Source organism: Phacochoerus africanus, chromosome 5, assembly GCF_016906955.1.
Source record: "Phacochoerus africanus isolate WHEZ1 chromosome 5, ROS_Pafr_v1, whole genome shotgun sequence".
Classification (NCBI taxonomy): domain Eukaryota; kingdom Metazoa; phylum Chordata; class Mammalia; order Artiodactyla; family Suidae; genus Phacochoerus; species Phacochoerus africanus.
Genome location: NC_062548.1, coordinates 37,297,112 through 37,313,169, shown reverse-complemented (window position 1 = coordinate 37,313,169; position 16,058 = coordinate 37,297,112).

The window sequence follows — 16,058 nt, the reverse complement described above, 5'->3', positions numbered from 1 at the left end:
AGGTTAAAGACCTGGCGTTGTCACTGCTGTGGCTTGAGTTCGATCCCCGGGAACTTCTGAGAGCCGGGTGCGGCCAAAAAGGAAAAACAAAACCAAAACTAACCCTCAAAGGGTCCTTGTTAGTGGAGGGAGATGGTTGATGTGAATTTTTTCCCCGGTTGCCTAAAACCAGGACTGCAAAACGAAATGGGTGTGAGGGGCCTCACGCAGAGAGACATATCATGTATTAAGCACCTTCTGTATACCCAGGGCTGTACATATCCTCATCTGTTTAACTTGCACAGAGAAGCTGTGAGGAGCACTTGACACCCCATCTTAGAGGGCAGGCTGTGGGCCCCTCCACACCTAACACCCCTCACTTTGCAGGATCCTTGAAGATGAACCTCCCACAGGTGAAGGGCCTGCACACTGGGCAGCCAAAAAATGAGCCAAAAAGGGTGTTGATGTTCATTTATTTATTTATGTTAAAAACCTTTTTTTTTTTTAAACCTCTGCACCTTCGGCATAAGGACTTTCCAAGGCTAGGGGTCAAATTGGAGCGGCAGACGCAGGTCTACACCACAGCCGTGGCAACACCGGATCGGAGCTGCCTCTGCAACCTCTGCTGCAGTTTATGGCAACATAGACTGGCCAGAGATGGAACCTGCCTCCTCACAGACACTATGTCAGGTTCTTTTTTTTTTTCCATAGTGATTTTTATTTTTTCCATTATAGCTGATTTACAGTGTTCTGTCCATTTTCTACTGTACAGCAGGGTGACCCAGTCACACATACACATATACATTCTTTTTCTCATATTATCCTCCATCAGGCTCCATCACAAGTGACTAGATATAATTCCCCGTGCTATATAGCAGGATCGCATTGCTTATCCATTCCAAAGGCAATAGTTTGCATCTATTTATGTCAGGGTCTTAACCTACTGAGCCACAATGGGAACTCCAGAGTGGGTATTTTTTTAAGCGCTCAATGTTCACGGTAAAAGTATTAACGTGAGCCATAACTAAGGGTATAAAATAAAATTTAGATTTTCTCATCGCTCCTAGCTACTTCCAGTCTTCCCAGATATAACTGCTATTATCAGATTTTTGGAATTTTCTAGAGCTATTCTGTGCACATACAAGCTTATAGGCATCTGCATCTTCTTATGTCAATGGTAAACACCATACACAGCATTTTCCACGTAATTCTGTGGAATCCCATTCTTGGAGATCGTCTCGTTTGGGTCCATAAACATCTCTCTCTTCCGTTCCGTAGCGCTGCTCCATTATACCGAGGGGCGATTATTTATTGGATCATTGTCTACGCCTGGGGCCTTTAAGCTGTTACCTGTCTTTTGTGAATACAAATATCACTACAATAAATGTCCTACCACCCGTATTGCTCTAAGTCAGGTTCTCAGAGGCACAGTTTTCACAGGGTAGGATTCCCCTTCCGTGTGGTCCCGTGCGTGCTGACCAAGACCCACCGGCCCACCGCCACCGCCAAGATGAGCAAGACCCTGGCAAGACCTTAGTGCTCGTCCCCCCGCCCCTAGCCCGGAAACCGCCAGGGGGCGCTCTCTCCCCACAGAACGCCGTATAAACGGGACCCTTGGCAGAGCGTCCCTGTAAACACAGTCAGCATCTTGCCACCTGCATTTCTGAGCATGTCTAAGGGTAACTTCCAGAATAAGTTACAGAACAGCAGAGCATCCATTTTTTTACGTGACTATGTATTGTCTTGAAGGCTTTCTGCCTCTTGTGGGCCTCTGAATGTATGCTTTTTTTCTTATGATTTACTTTTTTTCTATTTTTTAAATTAAAGAATAGTTGATTTACAGTGTTGTGCCAGTTTTGGCTATACGGTAAATGACCCAGTCATGCGTACATATACATTCCTTTTTCTCCCATCACCCCATCATGTTTTCTCCCAAGAGACTGGATAGAGGTCCCTGTGCTGTGCAGCAGGACCTCATTGCTTATCCATTCCAAATGGAATAGTTTGTATCTACCAACCCCAAGCTCCCCGTCCATCCCACTCCTTCCCCCCTTCCCCCTTGGCGACCTCTGATATCCATGTCTGTGGATCTGTTTCTGTTCTGTACATTGGTTCATCTCTGCCATATTTTAGATTCCACATATAAGTGATACCATATGGTATTTGTCTTTCTTGCTGACTTACTTCACTTAATATAAGAATCTCTAGTTGCATCTATGTTGCTGCAAATGGCATTATTTCATTCTATATTATTCACATGGCTGTATATTGCCCCAGAGGTTTCCCCATCCGTGGGTGTGTGAGGCCGTGGCTTCGGACATTAGTCAGGAGTGGCCAGCGCCTGCCTTGGCACAGAGCCTGCTGCTATAGGTGTGGGGTCACTCTGGCATGCACGCTCTGTCCCCCACCTGGCACTGGTTACAGGGCTGCTGTGGAAGGGGCGGGGCCTTAACAATAAACCCCAAGAGGCAGCCCAAAACTTCCTCGGTGACTTCCAGGCTGGACAGCTTGCTGCAGGCTGACAGTGCCTGGGGCCCCGCTCACCTGGTCTCCAGGTTGCTTTTGCTGGAGGGATCTGGGGAGGTGTTCCAGGACCAGCCCCGAGGACACTCTGCAAAGTGAAACCATCCCCAGAGAACCCAAGGTGCCCGCCTCTCAGCCACCTGGGGATATGGCTTGATTTTGCTAAGTTTGTGGGTTGCCCAGCGGGCTGGTATGGGGTTTACTTATTTTTCAAAAGTGCTCCTCCTACCGGCTCCTTGTGGGTTCTTCTTCATCTTTGGGAGTAGGATATCGTTCTTGGTAGTTTCCAGTCTATTTTGTCTACGGCTGTTCATTTTCATTGTGATTTTGGTGTTTTCTTGAGAGGAGGTGAGTTTGAGTCATCTTACTCCACCATCATGTCTCTGAAATTTTTTTTTCTGCTGCCTCAAAAAAGTGCCTCCCAAAGAGTGGGGCAGTGGGGTCTTCAGGGTTCATCCCTGCCGTAGCAAATGTCAGTATTTCTTTTTATTGCTGAATATGACCCCATCATATAGCCAGATCGTAATTTATCTATTCATCTATTGATGAACAATTGGGCTCTTTCCCCTTTTTGACGACTATGAACAATGCTGCTGTGAACATTTCTTTTCTTTTCTTTTTTTTTTTGCTTTTTAGGGCTGCACCTGCTGCATATGGAAGTTCCCGGGCTAGGGATTGAATCAAAACTTCCCCTGCCAGCCTACACCACAGCCACAGCAACACCAGATGCTCTAACCCACTGAGTGGGGCCAGGGATTGAACCCGCATCCTCGTGGATACTGGTCAGCTTACTACTGAGCCACAACAGAGCTCCTGCTGTGAACATTTCTGTACAAGTTTTTGCATGGATATAGGTTTTCAGTTTTCGAGATACCTAAGAGTGGAATTGCTGGGCCCTATGGAATTCAGTTTTGGTTACTATTGAGTTTTAACAAAATGTAATTCAAACCATCACGTTTTTATTACGTATTCTTTTAAAAAATAAATATCATATTATCTAGAGAAGTTAATTAAGGGACCTCCTAGCTTCGCAGCCCGCACACACACGCAGGCTGGACCATGTGTTTTTGTTTGGACAGTAAGGTCCTAACAGCTAGCAATTGTTGGGTGCCCTCTTTGGGTTCAGTTTGTGTCTCCAAGCCCTTGGGGTGCTTTGTATCTATGCCTCCAGACACTAGACCCAACCCAAAGCGAGCCGCGATGAGAAAATGAAGAAACGGCCCATGGGCTCCTTCCCTTCTGTCTTTGCATGTGACCCCTGGGAGTTTAATTTGCGTCTCGAATGTGAAATAGTGAAACAGATTGTGACCTGCGAGGTGGAACGTTTTTTGTTTGGAAAGCGGACATTTCGGCTTTTGCCATGAAACCGTTTACGGAACTGTCTCTTTCAAACTGAAAGGTCATCTTGGTTATCTGTCAATCGTATCAACGCTTAAACCCACGAGGGATATAATTCTTATGGGGACTATTGCTGTGCAGAGGAGGAGGGCGTTTAAAAACATCGTCTACTCTGTGTGTCACATGCACAGGGCACCGCCCTGCTGAGCGAGCCCCCATCCACCCCCAATGAGATTTTTGTTCCGTCTCTTGCAAACCCCACTGGTGGAAAACTCACTCCCTTTCTGAAATCTCTGTGGGAAGTGATGGAGGAGGGCCTGGGGAGATGGGGGATGGGAGACCTGACTGACCCCCAGAGCGGGGGCTCCCAATTCTCCACCCCAGCTCTGCCTCCCAAGCTTTAGAGACCCTGGGCCCAGCATACACTGGCTGTTTGATGTTTCTGCTTGGCACCCGCAGTGCTGAGATGGCTGGCTAGCTTCCACAGGCTGCAAAGGAACCCGCTCCACCGCTGCGATGTTTTTTTTCCCCCCTGCAGTCTTGGCATGTGGAAGTTCCCAGAGCCAGGGATCGAACCCACGTCACAGAAGTAACCAGAGCCACAGCAGTGACAACGCCGGATCCTTAACCTGCTGAGCCACCAGGGAACTCCGAGTTTGTGAATTTAATGTCAGTCTGCAGAAGAAAGGCTTGGAGACTGTTTTAGGTGATGGCCCGGGCAGCGGGCAGCGCTGTCCGACCAACGATAAAAATCTCTGCCTGGATTAAACCAAGTCAGCAAGCATTCCTTGGGCGCCCCCTGCAGGTAGGTAGAAATCGGACGCCTGTGCCTTCCCCGCAGCCAGAACCTGTGGCTGGAGGTGGCTCCAAGCAGTGCTTAGAAAACCAGCACAACAGGGACACACACAAGAAAGGCAGGAAAAGTTCAAAAAGAAGCTGCTTTCAATTCAGTGTCCGTGTCAGTTTGTATCATTCAAAAGCGGAAGTTGCATTTTACAATACGGCTTTTTCTTTTTCTTTCCTCCTCGAATTTCAGAAGATCTTTTTGGTGCTTAGGGCACGGGCGTTGCTTGGCTGAGGACCAACAACCCAGCAATGTGTCTGGAAAGCTCCCTGCAGATACACACACACGTGTGCTAAAGCGTGTAGGTCCTTGCTGCTGCACTGAGTGTAGCAGGAAAAAAAGCACAACGAACCAAGTAGCCCTCAGGGACAGGATGGCTCAAAATACACACCACCTATTCTATGGAGTATTCTGCAGCTTAAAAAGAAGCTAGAACTGTATCTGCCACTATGAAAACATTTCTGAGATACGAAGCAAGACATAGATCAGTGTGTACGGTCTGGTACCAGTTAAACAGACATACAGGTCATTTGCTTTGGTTCTTTGTTTATTTTTTATAGGTAATTGTATACACACAAACACTTCTAGAAGGACACACAGGAACCAGTGCCAGAGTGATTCTGGGCAGAGACAGGAGTGGAAATGAGGCACAGAAGGAGACTTTTTAATTTTTTTTTTTTTGCTTTGCTTTTTAGGGCCACGCCTGCAGCACATGGGTTCCCATGCTAGGGGCTGAATAGGAGCTGCCGCTGCTGGCCTACATCACAGCCACTCGGCATCCGGGCCACGTCTGTGACCTACACCACAACTCACACGCCGGATTCTTAACCCACTGAGCGAGGCCAGGAACTGAACCCGAATCCTCTTTGATCCTAGTCGGGTTCATTAACCGCTGAGTCACGAAGGGAACTCCCAGAAGGAGACGTTTTACAATTAAGCCTTCCATACGGATCTATATACACAGTTGAACCCTGAACAACGTGGGAGTTAAGGGCTCCAACCCTCAATGTGGCAGAAAATCCAAGTATAACTTACAGCTGGCCCGCCTCACCCACCATTCTGCATCCTCGAATTCAGCCAACTGTAGATTGCATAGCACTGTGCTATTTACAGTTGAAAAAGCCCAGGTCTAATTGAAGAAGCAAAAGCGAGTTCCTGCTGTGGCCCAGCGGATTAAGAAACCAGCTAGGATCCATGAGGATGTTTGATCCCTGGCTTCACTCAGTGGGTTAAGGATCAGGTTATGTGGCAAGCTATGGTATAGGTGGCAGATGCGGTTGGTATCTGGCAGGGCTGTGGCTGGGGTGTAGGCTGGCAGCTGCAGCTCCGATCCAGCCCCTAGCCTGGGAATTTCCATACGCCGGGGATGCAGCCCTAAAAAGACATATCTAGACAGATAGATGGATAGGGAGTTCCCCACCCGCCAACCACAGCAGAGGATTCTCTAATCTGTGGGGCATCAGATCAAATAGCCAGAGAGGGTTTCACCTCAGTATCAGGGCAGAATTAGTCCCAGACTTATTACCACTGTCATCCTGCCTCTAATAATTAGCGAGATGGGGCATCTTTTCATTTGCTTTTTGGCGAACCATATTAGATATGTTTTCTAAAACAATGCATAGAAGAAATGGATACTTGGACCTCATCAAAATTAAGAACAGCTTTTTAAAAATGTATTCAAAAATAAAAACAAGTATAGTTGATTTACGGTGTTGTGTTCATGTTTGCTGTGTAGCAAAGTGATTCAGTTATACACATCTATACATTCTTTGGCATATTCTTTTTCCCTTATGGTTTATTACAGGATGTTGGCTATAGTTGCCCGAGCTACACAGTGGGACCTTGGAATCTATCCATCCCGTATGTAATAGTTGGCATCTGCGAATCCCAAACTCCCATTCCATCTCTCCCTCCACCTCCTCCCCCTTGGCAACCACAGCTCTGAAGAACAGCTCTTCCAAAGACAACCTCCTAAGAGAATTTTCATTCTCAAGCCACAGACTAGCGGAAATATTTGCCAAACAGATAACCGATAAAAGACCTGTATCCAGAATATTAACAGTAATCTCAAAACTCAATACTTAAAAAAACAATTTTAATGGGCTTAAAACTTGAACAGACACTTAAGGAAGATAGGCTGATGGCACACGAGCCCCTGACAAGATGGCACCATCATTTCTCACTAGGGAACTGCAAATTAAGAGCTCAATACAATGCTGCTACGCACCTATTAGAATGTCAGAAATCGGAAAGATTGGTTACACTCGCTGTTGGTGAGAATAGGGAGCAACTAAAATCCTCAGACGCTGCAGGTGGGAATGGAAAACCACTTTGGAGATCAGTCCCCCCCATCCCACCTGTAGGTGTTTACTCCAGAGCAATGAAGGTGTGTGTTTTCACAAAGACTTGTGTTAACAATGCTCAGAGCCGCTTTATTGGTAACATCCACAAGCTGGAAGGAATCTAAATATCCAACCACAGGTGACTGGATTAACCAGCTGTGGTGGCATCACCTCGTGGAACACACGACCCAGCAGCCGGAGGAAGTGGACGTCACACACGCAATGAACCTGAAAAAAACTATGCTGAAAGAAGCCAGGTGAAAAGGAGTGCACGCTGTATGCGTCCACTTATATAAAATCCTAGAAAATCTACACTAATCCACAGAGAGGAAATAGAGCGGTACGGGCCGGGAGGGGTCAGTGGCAGGCTTGCAAAAGGTCACAAGGAAATGGGATGATAGGTGCATTCGTGACCTTGAGTGTGTGATGGTGTCACAGGTGTCTACACAAGTCGAAACCTTGCCACTGTAGACTTTAAACACGTGCAGTCTGTGGTCTGTCAATTATTCCTCCATAAAGCTGTGTAAGACATAAACTACTAATGGCTGACACCTATATCCTGCTCCACCATGCCAGGCATTTTTTAAAAAATTTGACACATATTAACTTATTTACTCATACTGACTTATTTAATCCTTCCAACAATAACCCTCTGAGGGAGGTCACATTATTATTGCCATTTTGCAGAGGAGGAAACTGAGACATGAAGAAAAGATTTGAAAGCTGGTCCACGGGGAACCAGAGTTTGAACACAGACGCCTGGCCTTCAAAAATCTATATCCTTAACCAGCACACGAGCAAACGTCTCCATATACAATGGATTTGAACCTTACTTTACAACTCAATTATGCGCCAAGGGCCTGCAGTGTACCTAGTCCTTTGTTAGATATTGTTGCTGGAACAAAGGGAAAAGGTAGGAAAGTCTCGACATTTCTTCCTAGGGCCTGGATTCTTTCATCATAAGTGGGGGGATACTACCATCTAGTGGTGAAATACAAAACTGCAGACGCCTCCCGCGCATGTCAAAGGTGGGTCTTCACCTGCAGCGTATTTAAGATGCTCTAGTCCGGCTAAATCAGCTTCTAAATTGCTAATGCTTTGACCCAGGTGCTTGTCTTGTTTCATCCACTAACCTGTTTGTGATTAAGGGCAACTTTCCCGGTCTAAGCCTCAGTTCCCCCATCTCTAAACAAGGTGTAACATCTCACCTATGCAGTTCTCACCTATACCAAGTGAACTTAAACACAAATACGTGTTGGATCTTTGCTCTGTGATCAGTGCTTTGCATGAATTAATTATTTTATCCCCAGAGCAACATGGGACAAAATGCTCTTATTATACTCATTTTACAGATGAGCCAGCGAAGGCTGGAGGCATGAAGGGACCTGCCCAGTGTTAATCTGCCCATTTGAGTCTGGGTTTGAACACGTGTCATCCGACTTCGGAGCAGGAGTGTAAACCCCCGTGTAATCTGCCCTCACCCATCTCCCATCCCAACCACGGAAGTCTGCAGTGCCAGGGCTAGAAACCCTGAGAGGTTTTTAAACATGCTATGATGTGATTTAAAATTTAAAAAATACATTTGGTCTTTGTCCCCATTTCTAGAACGGGGCTCCTAAAATTCTTGGAACTTCCCCAGTGGAGAGAGCGGTAAAGCTGTTTCTTGTTATGTTAATTAGGTGACTGGAGATGTCACTTAAGGATGGAGCTGGTTGCCAAGGGAACCAACCTGGCGCTGGGAGGGTTGAAACTTTCAGCCCCACCCCCAACCCCAGCTTCCGGGAAGGGGAGAGGTCCTGGGTTGAACCAACTGCGGACCATCAATCTTGAGCAGGTAATGAAACCTCCTTAAAAAGGACGGTAGCCTTCGAAGCTTCTAGGTTGGTGAACGCTTGGAGGCGTGGGGAGAGCATGTGCCTGGAGAGGGTGTGGAGTCGCCCTTTCCCCGTGCTTTGCGTCTCTTCCATCTGGCTCTTCCTGGGTTATCACTTCTTGGGATAATCTGCGTGCCTAGTAAGTAAAATGTTTCTCTGACTTTGTGACCCGTTCTAGTAAATTAATCAAATCTAAAGAGGAAGGAAATTATGGGAACCTCTGATTTAACAGCCGAGGCTTGCAAGTGGGGTCTGGGGCAGGTGGGAGGTGGAGGGGCGGGCAGTCTTGGAGAACTGTGCTCTCAACCTTTGGAATCTGCTTCTTTCTCCAAAGGGTCAAACTTGGATTTAGGACAGCCCGTTCGTGTGGGGGGCATTTTTGGTTGGTATGGAAAACCACCCCCACCCCCCGCACCTCCCACCCACTGGAAAATGGGGTTCAGGACCTCTTGACATGCCCAAGCTCCCCGCACAAGGTTCGGACTTAATGGATGTCGGGGAGGAAGACCTGGGTAAGATACCCTGGGTGATGATAACGTGTAGGCAGGCTGAGAAACCCTGCTGTGCAAAGTACAAACCCCGTGTGCCAACCGTCCCAATGCGGATTTAAACTCCGATAATTTCAGAAGTAGAAACAGATCATGCTTTTAGAATTAATTTTAGGTGCATGGAAAAAAGAAACTTGCAGAAGGATCAGGGAGCTCCTATCTGTTCCCCCAACCCTGTTGCCCCATTATTAATTCTTTACATCCTGCATGGGTGGGATCCGAGTGTCAGCACTGGAGACACAAGGTTGATACAGTAGTATTAGCTCAAGTCTATAGTTTACATTAGAATTCACTCTTTATGTATTTTCTATTATTTTATATTTTATTTTATATTATTTTATAATAACACGTATAATATATTTTATCTTATTTGATCCCTGGTCCAGAAACTCATAAAACCTGTGCCACAGCAGTGACAACGCGAGGTCCTTAATTGCTAGGTCACCAGGGAACTCCAAGGGTTCACTCTTAATGTTCTACCTTCTATGACACTTGACAGGTGCATAAAGTCAAGTGACCACCATTAGAGTGTCACAAATCCACTGCCTAAAATCCCCTGTGTTCTGCCTTATCACCCTCCCCCCCTTTACCCCCTCCCCAACCCCTGGCAGGAGCTCATCTTTTTACCTTCTGTAGTTTTACAAACTTATTTTGAGAATCATTAAAAAGTGTAGCTAGTTAAATCCACGATGACACACTTTAACATTTTAATTAGGTTGTTTAGTCATCTTAGCCATCTTCCATCAGAGGGATGGAAATAAAACAATTTAGGTCTGTTGTTTCAAACTAAAGATAGAGGACATGTAAGCTTTCAAGAGCTGATGTGTGTAAGTTTGTGGCATTCATGCTTCAGAAGTTAAAGAGAAACCTGGGCTCAGACTTTTGGAACTCGTTGTACTTGGGAAAGGAACACCAGGGGATCCCACAGGCCAGCAGTTGTGGGAAGATGCTGCTGAGGGCTGTCTCGTGGGGGACTGGGTCATGGCTGGACAGGCAGGGGGGTGGAAGGGCAGTTGTGGCAGAAGGATCTGTGTGAGCAGAGTAAGGGGCTTGGGTCCCCAGAGAAATGCCAAATGTTCAGCGGTTAAGGCTCAACATCCACGTGGCCCAGGGCAAGAAATGAGGCTGGAGGGTAAGATGGATCATGGAGGCCGCTGAAAACCATGCGAAGTTTGAATGTGAGCCTGTGGGCCATCGGGAGCCATGGAAGGATTAAGAGCAGTCAAGCGAGGCGGTCTGATTTGCAAAGGGAACGAACAATAGGCCTGTGGCAAAGAAATCACAGGAAGAACTTTTTTTTTTAATTAGAGCATAGGTGATTTACAGTGTTGTGTCGATTTCTGCTGTACAGCATAGTGATCCGGTCATACATAACATAGATGCATTCTCTTTCTCATATTATCTTCCAGCATATTCTATCCCAAGAGATTGGATAGAGTTCCCCGTGCTGTGCAGCAGGACCTCATTGCTCATCCCTTCTCAATGTCATGGTTTGCATCTGCTAACATCAAACGCCCCGTCCATCCCACTCCCTCCTCCCTCCACCCTGGCAACCACAAGTCTGCCCTCCGTGTCTATGAGGGTTTCTGTTCTGTAGACAGATTCATTTGTGTCATATTTTAGATGGCACGTATAAGTGATTTCACTATCAGTCCAGTGCCCCCCACCATCTGGGTCTCCACCTCCCAGCATCTGCACCTGCCCTCGATATACCTTCCTGGGTATGACCGTGGGACTAGGTCTCACCAGTGGAAAGTGAGTAGAGGAGTTCCCTAGGGGCTCAATGGGTTAAGGATCCAGCATGGTCACTGCTGTGGCCAGGGTTCGATCCCTGGCTGGGGAACTTAGACATGCTGCAGGCATGGCAAAAAAAAAAAAAAAAAAAAAGGAAAGAAGAAAGAAAAGAAAAGAATCAGGGAGTTCCCTTCATGGCTCAACAGTTAATGAACCTGAGTAGGATCCATGAGGATGGGGGTTCGATCCCTGGCCTCACTCAGTGGATTTAGGATCCGGCGTTGCGGTGAGCTGTGATGTAGGTCGCAGACTCGGCTTGGATCCCAAGTTCTGTGGCTGTGGTGTAGGCCGACAGCTGTATCTCCAATTCAACCCCTAGCCTGGGAACTCCCATATGCCTCAGGTGCAGCCCTAAAAAGCAAAAAAAAAAAAGAGAGAGAGAAAGAAAATGAGCAAATAGGTGTCATGTCTCACTCAGCAGGAGCATTTAATTTCCACTCACCACCTTTGAAGTCTTGTGTTCAGATGGTAGCAGCATCAGATGGTGGCGCCTGTCTGCTGCCCTGAGAGCTCCCATGAACAGGGCCCTGCCCATGAGGCTGTATTTGGAGCAGGCGCAAAAATAAGCCTTGTTGCCTTGAGCTTCTGCTGTCTGGTGGATGTTTGTTCTGGCAACAGAGCATTGCCTGGCTATTACAGAAAATACCGCAGGTCCAGGAGGATGAGGGCCTGAGCTAAGAAAGTTGGGGCGAAGGAAGCTGTAGCTTGTCCGTTGTCCACGTCACCCCAAATCAGGAAGCGTTAATTTAGCTGCCGGGTCCTCGGCTGGCTGGGCGGTTCCCGTGGACTCGCCCACACACCTGCGGTCACCTGTGACTCTGCAGCACTTGTGGGTCTGGGGTTGCTGATGAGGGATGGTCTTGGCTGGGGCCATGGGCTGGCTCAGCTCCCCTGGGTGTCTTAGCTTCAGAGGGCCAGGCTGGAGATGTCCTCGCAGCCACCAGCAGAGGGCGAGCGAGGGAAGAAGGGCGGGTGCTTGTATAAGGTTTTTCCACTTGCAAACATCTCATTAGCCAAGTAAGCCCCTTGCCTGAGCCCCAGTCGAGGGCTAGAACCAGAAGCACTGCACATCTAGCAGGAATTCTTGTTGTGGTGCATCAGAAGCGAATCCAGCTAGTATCCATGAGGATTCGGGTTTGATCCCTGGCCTAGCTCAGTGGGTTGGGGATCCTGTGTTGCCTGTGTAGGTCTCAGACAAGGCTCGGATCTGGCACGGCTGTGGCGTGGGCTGCCAGCTGTCTGTATCGGTTTCAACCCCTAGGCTGGGAACATCTATATGCCATGAGTATGGCCCTAAAAAGCAAAAAAAAAAAAAAAAATTAATTTAAAAAGCCAGACAGCAAAGGGCACAGATAAAGGGTTGAAGAATTGAGCGATGTGTGCAGCCAGCCCACCACAGCCCCCAGAGGGGAGGCCGAGGACTTGGTGCCTGATTGGATGAAAAGGGAGACACCCCAAATGTTTCTGACACTGGGTGCCGATGGGTACCCGAACCCCAAACATACCTGCCCCTCTGCCCATCAAGACATGGCTTCTGCTCCCCCACCCCTTGAACCTGGGCGGCCCTGTGACTTGCTGTGGCCAACAGAGTGTGAGAGAGTGCCCCTGTGCCAGGTCTCAGCCCTGTCCAACTGCCGTGGAAAGGTGCTCTCAGGCTGGACCACTGAATGAGGCAAGGCCATGTGGGGAGGGGAAATGCAGGCAGACGTGGGAGGGAGAGTCTTGGATCTTCTAATCAGCTCCCGCCTGAACGAAACCAACCGCGGTGAGCTGGGATCAAATCAGGAGTCACAAGCAATAAGAAACCATTGTTATCTTAACCATTGTGTATTGGGATCATTTGTTATGCAGTAATTGATAACTGATACAGGGGAGACAGAGAACTAAGTAAGGCCAGTGCCCAGGTTTATGACTTGAGTTCTTAGGCAGTGGTGGTGCCAGTCTCTGCGATGAGAACTCCAGAGGCAGGAACTGGTTTGAGGAGAAAGTTGTGGACAAAAGTTTGTTATGCTCGTGGGACAAGCCTGCAGTAAAACCTACATAGGCATCAACTGGGACACAGGTGTCTCACCTTAGGGAGAAATAGGGGCTGCAGACTGAGGAAATGTGCCCATGGGATAACGGAAGATGCTGTGCACATAAAGCTGTCCATCCGGAAGGAAGTGGAAAGTGCAATTCAGAGTGGGCTGAGGCGTTCCCTTTGTGGCTCAGTGGTTAATGCACCCGACTAGGATCCATGAGCATGTGGGTTCGATCCCTGGCCTCACTCAGTAGGTTAAGGATCTGGCATTGCCGTGAGCTGTGGTGCAGGCCTCAGACGAGACTCAGATCGGCTGTGGTGTAGGCCGGCAGCCGTAGCTCCAGTTCGAATCCTAGTCTGGGAACTTCCTTCCATATGCTGCGGGTGTGGCCCTAAAAAAAGCCAAAAAGGGGCTGGGGGGAGCTGAGTCTTGAGTGTTCATCTTAAGAAGTGGTCCTCAAGCTTTTACTTTTTAATTGTATTAGAGTATAGTTGATTTACAGTGATGTATCAATTTCTGCTGTACAGCAGTGACCCAGTCATACGTACACATGTGTTGTTTTTCTCATGCCATCTTCCATCATGTTCTATCCCAAGAGACTGGATAGAGTTCCCTGTGCTGTACAGCTGGACCTCATTGCTCATCCATTCTAAATGTGATGGTTCGCATCGACTGACTCCAAACTCCCCGTCCATCCCACTCCCTCCTCCACCTCCCTCGGCAACTACAAGTCTGTCCTCCAAGTCTGTGAGTCTGTTTCTGTTTTGTAGGGAGGTTCACTGTGCCATTATTTTAGATTCCACATATAAGTGATGCCGTAACGCCATACACAGAAATAAACTAAAATGGATTAAAGACCAAAATGAAAGGCCAGATTCTCTAAAACTCCTGGAGGAAAGCATAGGCAGAACACTCTCTTTGACATAAATCACAGCAACATCTTGTTTGATCCACCTCCTAGAATAACGGCAATAAAAACAAACACAAAACCCCCATTGGGACCTAATTAAACTCAAAAGCTTGTGCACAGCAAAGGAAACCATTAAAAAAAAATCCGCAGTGAGGTCCTCCAACTTTAGTGGATGTCATTACTCTCCATGAGACATGCAGATGCAGATTCCCGGGCCCAGCCCTCCAGTTTCTGATTCAGGAGGTTGGGGGTGGGCCTGGGAATCTGCTTGGCCACCCGGCTCCTGCCCTTCTGCTCCCAGCCACAAGGGCAGGAAAATTCCATCCCAGGTGAGACGGGAGTTTGGCTGGGAGAGTAGGAGAGACCCTGGAGCCAAGTTGAGAGAAGGTTTCTTTGAGTTTGTCTTACGTTTCAGTGTGGAACACAATGCTTTTTACAGCTGAGTAAGGAGGAGGGTGGGAGAGGTGGAGGAACAGGAGACCCTTTCTCCCTCCCACTGAGCAAACACCCCCTGCGGGCTGAGTGGCAGGGCCCCATGGAATTAGGAACAGATGAGCTCTCAAGTGGCCTTGCTGCGGAAAACTGTGGAAAGGTCTTAGGGGACATCAGGAAGGAAGACGTGAAGCTGGCCAGCTGCAGGCCTCTGCAGTGTGGCTGGGGGAGGAAGAGCCTGCGGTAAGAGAGTTCAGTGGAGCCTGCTGGCTCTGAGACCCTGGGCCCGTCACTTAACCTCTCTGAGCCTCACTGTCCTCAGAGAAAGGAGAAGCATTTGCATCCTGCCTCCCTATGTATAGCATAGAGATGAAGAGTCTCAGCCCTATGCCAGGCCATCGGAATCCTGGCTCAGCATCCTACTGGCCCTAAGACCTTGGGCAAGTCATTCTCTGTGGCTCCGTCTTCTCACCTGCAAAACGGAGATTCCAGTTCTCTCTGCCTCCTAAGGGAACGCCTCTGACGGCCAGGCTCTGCTCATGCTGAAATGCCGCTAGCCCCCACCCCACCCTGTCCCCATCTGAGTGTTGCATGCTCAGCCTTCAGGAAATCCTCCCTGACCCCTGTCACCCTGGTCCTCCTCTATCATAGCATTTATCACACCATTATGTCATGCTTCCTCCTCTGGTGTCCCAACCAGGCTGGGCTCCAGGAAGATGGGAACCGGGTCGGTTGGGTATCATTAACACCATGTGTTGCAGATGAGAGTGCAACCTGAGTTCCTTAGTCTGTCTCCCTCGCTATTGGCTGTGTGACCTTAGGGAAGCAGTTTAGCCATTGTGAGGGACAGTTTTCTCATCTCCAAAAATGGAGATAGTAGCACTACAGAATAGGATTGTTGAAAAGTGTAAGGCAATTCACATACAAGTACCCGATACCAGCTGGCAAAGAGTAACCACTCAGCATGTGCTAGCTTGTAGTTAGAGGCAGTAATAGGCAACTGATACATTCCTGTGTAATGAGTTTCTGGGAGTCCCCCAGTGGCCAGCAGTTAAGGATCAGGCATCATCACTGCTGTGGTTTGGGTCACTGTTGTGTAGGTTCCACCCCTGGCCCAGGAACTTCCACAGGTGCAGCCAAAAAATAAAATGAGTTTCTATATCCTTAATGCCTGAGGCAGGAGGAAGTTTGTTCACTCTTTAAAATTTGTCCCAAACCTGTAAGCAGTGACACGCCAGTAGTAATGAGCACACTGAGTATCCACATTTTGATTTCTAAACACCATTCTTGGATCTGGTGTTGCTGTGAGCTGTGGTGTAGGTCACAGACGCGGCTCAGATCTGGCGTTGCTATGGCTCTGGTGCCGGCAGCTTCAGCTCCAATTCCACCCGCAGCCCGGGAACCTCCATGTGCTGTGTGTGCAGCCCTAACAAGACAAAAAATAAACACCATT